General features: G+C 36.7%; 1 long non-coding RNA gene across 1 annotated transcript; it reads left to right on the top strand.

The window, feature by feature from the left end:
- The first annotated feature begins 805 nt into the window (after positions 1 to 805).
- On the top strand, positions 806 to 2625 carry LOC129315124 (uncharacterized). The gene is made up of 2 exons (XR_008594389.1): positions 806 to 949; positions 2164 to 2625. It is a non-coding gene; the product is annotated as an uncharacterized LOC129315124 (long non-coding RNA).
- The last annotated feature ends 3128 nt before the right edge of the window (positions 2626 to 5753 follow it).

The following is a 5753-nucleotide window of genomic DNA, read 5'->3' as shown; positions in this document are numbered from 1 at the left end:
TATCAAAATTCCATATTTAATATTGAAATTTTTATAATTTTTTAAATTTTTTAACAAATATAATATTAAAAATATTTAAAAATTAATTTAAATATTTGCAAAACCAGTTCAATCTTGGTTGTTTTTGTTGAATTTTGTGTTGATCATTTCTTTGTTGGTGTTAACTGTCCTTAAATTTGATATGGTCAAGCAATTTTCTCATGTTTAATCTACTGCTGTGGGAGGATTTGCTCTATGTTCAGAACTAACATTCAGTTTTGCTTTTATATGTTTAGAAAAACATAAGTTCGTACAGTCAGGCCTTTTAACAAGCAAACAGAATTTTATCCTTGGCAATACTTTTGTTGATTGTCATACTTTAAAAAATCGGAAACAATTCTTGTGCATTTCAAGGGTTCTAATAAATGAGAAAAATTGTTAATAGCCATAGTAGCCATAGTGTAGCTTGCGATAAACTTTTACAATATATAGTGATATTGATACATTGAGTTCTTCTGCCTGTGTTTCTTGAGAGGCAACCTTGGATTAACCATCTTACAAGTAAAACGCACCTACGGCCCTCCCCACAAAAACCCAACAAAAAAAAAACCCTTGTTATTCAGGTAGGCGTGCAACTGTTATGAACAATCCAGTCTCCCTTTCTTGTGCGTTTATTTTGCATCTATCAAACTGCTTCTTAATACAGTTTTCCCCACCTTGATGTTAAGATTTTTTTTTTTTTAATTTGTCAAAAGATTTGCCCCCAAAATTTTCTGCCCATTTGATTATTTTCTTTCTTGTTTATCTGTCAATGTGGTACAGGGGATCTTTTTAGCCTTTTTTGCATGTTCAATATACTCCCTCCATTACACTTGCCACTAGATTTTCCAAGAGGTGGTGGTGGTGATCATGGTGCAGCATTTTTGCATTGGAGTCCAGTTTAGTAGGCAAATACTCTGTTGTATTATAGGTAAAATCCTGATCCGGTTGAGCATAGTATTGCTCACTCATTGACAGAAGCTACTTAATGCATTCCCTTGGTTGTTCAATCATTCTGTCTCTGAGGGTTGCCATGTCTCGTTTCTTGTTGATGTGTAAAATCCAATCTGATAATATGACCATTAATTTATTGGCATTATTTTTCTTACTGTTGTAGAGAAGCCTCTCCGGTTTGTTAGTGTTCACTGTCCTTGTGTCTGGTTTGGTCAGGTGATTTTCTCATGTGTAATCTACTTTAGGTGGATTTTCTCTAGGTTCATAAACATTTTTTTTTTCAATGTTTACTTTCCTTGGTTTTGCGGTTTAGGTAAAACTTGAATTCATATAGCCAAATCCTGTAGCAGGCAAATCATATTTTTTCTCGAGCAAGGTTTTTAGTCATTATTTTTACTCTAAATTTTCCTTGGTCTGTGAATGTGCGTTTGGAGGCACCATTTGATGTTGCCTGTTGCATGTGTTGCAATATTTTTCCCTACTTTTCTTAGCCATTACTTGTCAATTCAGGTTGTTTTGTCTGTTTTGCGTCTATCAAACTCAAGAGTTCTAAACGTACTCCTCTAGAATTATAGGGCTCCTTTTAGAAGGATTTTTTTCATTACTTTTTTCCAATATTACCCCTAATTAAACTCATTAACCTTAAGAGAGAATGTAATGCCAATTTGGAAAGGGAGAATGATAGAGATGTCTCAAGGGATGCCAAATTCCATAAATTTGTAAGTTCAGCTTTCAATTTTGTAATTTCATTGTGATGAATTTGTAACTTATTTTTCAATTTTAATATGGTTGAAGAATAAATAAAATTATTTTGCCTGTTAAAAATTGGAACATAATTTGCAAATCTATCACAATGAAGTTGCAAAATTAAAAACTGAATTTTCTAATTTCTGGAATTTGATAGTTGGAATCTAAGTTGAATTAATTAGTCTCAAGCATTCTCCCGTTTGGAAATGTTTCAGTATGGATAAAATAAGAAATTCATGTTATTTTCACACAGTTAATGACTTAATTCTCTCATTGGTTCTAGTGGGTAGTTAATGACTTAATTATCTCTCATTGGTTTTGGTGAAGTAGTTAGAAGTAATTTTACCTGCGTGTTGATGTTAAATATATTTGTGGGATAATGCGTTTTTTTTTTGTCCAAAATTCTTTACAGTTGACTATTTCTTGTTTTGTCATTCAATGTAGTTCAGGGGATCTTGTAATCCTTTATTGCATGTTCATTGGACTTCCTGGATTACACTTGCTTGTTGACGTTCCAAGAGGTGGTAATGATCATGGTGAGACATTTTTACGTCAGTCAAAGTATAGTTTGGATGAGACATCACAGGAAACTTGCATCTGCTGTGTGTTCTTGTGCATACAATGTAAGATCTATGATGGGAAAGAAGGGAGACCAAGACAAAGATGGCCAGAGGATTGTTTAAAGAATATATTTTGGTTGTGGTGGCAACCCTAAGATTGAGAACTCAATCCAATATGAATTGGGTTCTTGATTTTTCATTTGGACTTGTTGGGGATGTAATGTGTTTAAAAAGAAAAGTTTGATCATGTTAGTCTTGGAAAACTAACAATTGATGGAACTTGAAAGTCTTGAATTTTTAGCATTGGGCGCTTTAGTCCATAATGATTTCTAGTTGCAGTTTCTTCTTTGAAGCATTCCTTGCTATCCATGCTTTGCATTAGTCCATATTGTTGTATGTGTGTCAAAAGTGTGTGTGTGTCAAAGTCCCACATTGATTAAAAGAAAGACTCTCCTAGTGTATATATACTAAGGAAAGAAGTGGGCTAATAAAATGGGCTTGGAAGAGAAGTGGCCTCGCGCATATGAGACAGGCCAACTCAGGGCAATCGCAGTTGAAATCAGCCGATTCGCCCCCCTGCGCGCGAGTTCAAGAGGTAGTGGGTTTCTTTTACCGGATTATTTTTACAAATAAATAATTATTTTGGCTTGCCAGAGAAACTCAAATTTTGGCTATCTGGAGTTTGAAGTCAAACCAAGAATGTTTTTTTATCATTAAACAAATTAATTTTTCTAAACGTTTGTCTTCCCAACGTTTCCAGACAGGAGGTTGAATGCATTTTACAAACATTTGTGTAACCCTAACGTTTCCAAACAAGCTTTTAAACAATTTTTATGAGACTGTAACCGAGCTTTTAAACCGGTGGTAACCCCCTAACGTTCATGTCCACCTTCGGGCTATATATAGCCGTGGGTGCAGATAGAGCGATACACAAGCCTCTTGAGTTCTCGCGGTTCTCTCTTCCTCCCTCTGTAAATCTGTCTGTGTTCGTCTGTGCTTACATTTGGTCTCCATTATTCTGTTCCCACGTTCCACCGAGGAGGTGCTTGTTTAATCCTGGGGAACTGCCGGCCGTCAGACATTGTGCCGGAATAGTTCTTAAGGACAGTGTCCTTTCGGGCACGACTCAAGCTAACAAACAGGTGTCGCTATACACGTCTGCCGCCAGTGTAGCCAACAATCTTAAGAACTATTCAACCCAATGGCGACCAACAGTACTGAGAATGTCGCTCCCGAAGGTGTGCCGAGTGGTTCGGCCGAAGGTCAGTACGTCCTTGCCGCTGTTGCCGTCCCTTTACCGAGGCTGTTTCCAGACATATCGAAGATAGAAGTCTTTGATGGCTGGAACTTCAAACGCTGGCAAGAACGTGTCTTCACCGTCCTTGACATGCATGGTGTGGTTGCTGCTCTTGCTCAATCCGAGCCTCTTGCTGATACTGATCAAGCCCAGCGAGTTGCATGGACTCATGCAAACAAGGTATGCCGACACACTATCATTAGCACTTTATCTAATGATTTATTCGATGTCTACTGTGTCTACAAGGAAGCTTGTAAGATATGGGAGTCCCTAGTTACAAAGTACACTGCTGAGGATGCCGGCAAATAAAAGTTCGTTGTGGGCAACTACTACAAATGGGAGATGACCGAGAACAAGGATGTGAAGGAGCAAATCAACGAATATTATAAGCTGCTGGAGGAGCTTTGTGCTGAAAACATCAACCTTCCAGAAGAGTTCGTTGCTGGGATACTGATTGAGAAGCTGCCAGAATCATGGTCTGATTACAAACAGCAGCTGAAACACAAACAGAAGAAGCTATCCTTGACTGACTTGATCACCCACATCATCATCGAAGACACCAACCGCAAGTCAATACGTGTAGCTTGAACCAGAGAATTGACATCCAAAGCCAACTTAGTGGAGACAAAGCCTCACAGCAAGAGGTGTGATTCTAAAACTAAAGACAAGAGGAATAGAAAATCTGATTACAAACCTAATGCTTCTAACCCCTCTTTTAAAAAGAAAGGAGACTGTTTTGTCTGCGGCAAACCAGGACACTATGTAGCACAGTGTAGGAAGAGAGCAACCCGTGATAAGCCTCGAAAGCCAAATGTAAATTTGGTACAATGAGATGGTGACAGTGATGATGATATCATTACTGTAGTGGTGTCACAAGCTCTCTTGATTTCTAATGTGAAGAAATGGGTGGTAGACTCCGGGGCTACCAGGCACATATGTGCTAGCCAAGAGATGTTTACCACCTATAATTCTGTAAAGGAAGGGGAAGACCATGTTTACCTTGCTGATTCCTGAACTGCTAAGGTTCAAGGAAAAGGGAAAGTGGTCTTAAAGCTCACATCAGGAAAGACTCTGGCTCTGAATGATGTTCTGCATGTGCCTGAAGTTAGAGCTAACTTAGTGTCAGTTGCTCTTTTAGGGAAAGCTGGGGTTAAAGTGTCATTTGAATCTGATAAGATTGTAATGACAAAAAATAATGTGTTTGTAGGCAAAGGGTATTGTAATCAGGGATTGTTTGTTTTGAATGTTGATGAAATGAATAAGATTGAATCTTTTGAGTATATGCCTGTTTATATGGTTGATTCCTTTGACCTGTGGCATGCTAGACTAGGTCATGCTAGTAAAGGTTATATAAATAGGATGCGACAACTTGGATTACTTTCTGAAATTAAAAACAATGTTTTTGAAAAATGTGAAGTATGTGCAGAAACTAAACAAAGTAAAAAACCTCATTTTTCTAGTCAAAGAGAATCTGAATTACTATCTTTAATTCACACAGATTTAGGTGACTTAAAACAAACCATGACTAGAGGTAGTAAAAAATATTATATCACTTTTATTGATGATTTTTCAAGATATACTAAAGTATACTTGTTAAGAAACAAAGATGAGGCTTTTGAAAAATTTTTGTTATATAAAGCAGAGGTTGAGAATCAGTTAAACAAAAGAATTAAAAGGGTTAGATCGGATAGAGGAGGAGAATATATTTTGTTAAATGATTTTTGTGAAAAAGAAGGAATTATACATGAGATAACACCTCCTTATTCTCCCGAGTCTAATGGTGTTGCAGAAAGGAAAAATAGAACATTAAAAGAAATGATGAATGCTTTACTTGTGAGTTCTTCTGCCCCTGATAACTTGTGGGGAGAAGCTATTTTGTCTGTATGTTTTTTACAAAATAGGATACCACATAAGAAATCAAAGAAAACACCTTATGAGTTATGAAAAGGGTTTACCCCAAACTTAAAATATTTGAAAGTGTGGGGGTGTCTTGCAAAAGTTTTATTGCCTGATCCTAAAAAGAGGAAAATTGGCTCTAAAACTTCTGATTGTATGTTTATTGGATATGCTGAACAAAGTGCTGCGTATCGTTTTTTAGTTTAAAAAGTGATGTTTTAGACCAAAACACAATTGTTGAGACTAAGGATGCTGAATTTTTTGAACATATTTTTCCCTTG

This window comes from Prosopis cineraria, unplaced genomic scaffold, assembly GCF_029017545.1.
Source record: "Prosopis cineraria cultivar Desert tree isolate PC_DT_omini unplaced genomic scaffold, ASM2901754v1 PC7, whole genome shotgun sequence".
Classification (NCBI taxonomy): domain Eukaryota; kingdom Viridiplantae; phylum Streptophyta; class Magnoliopsida; order Fabales; family Fabaceae; genus Prosopis; species Prosopis cineraria.
Note: the sequence above shows the minus strand (reverse complement) of the source record. Positions and strands in the feature narration are given on the sequence as shown.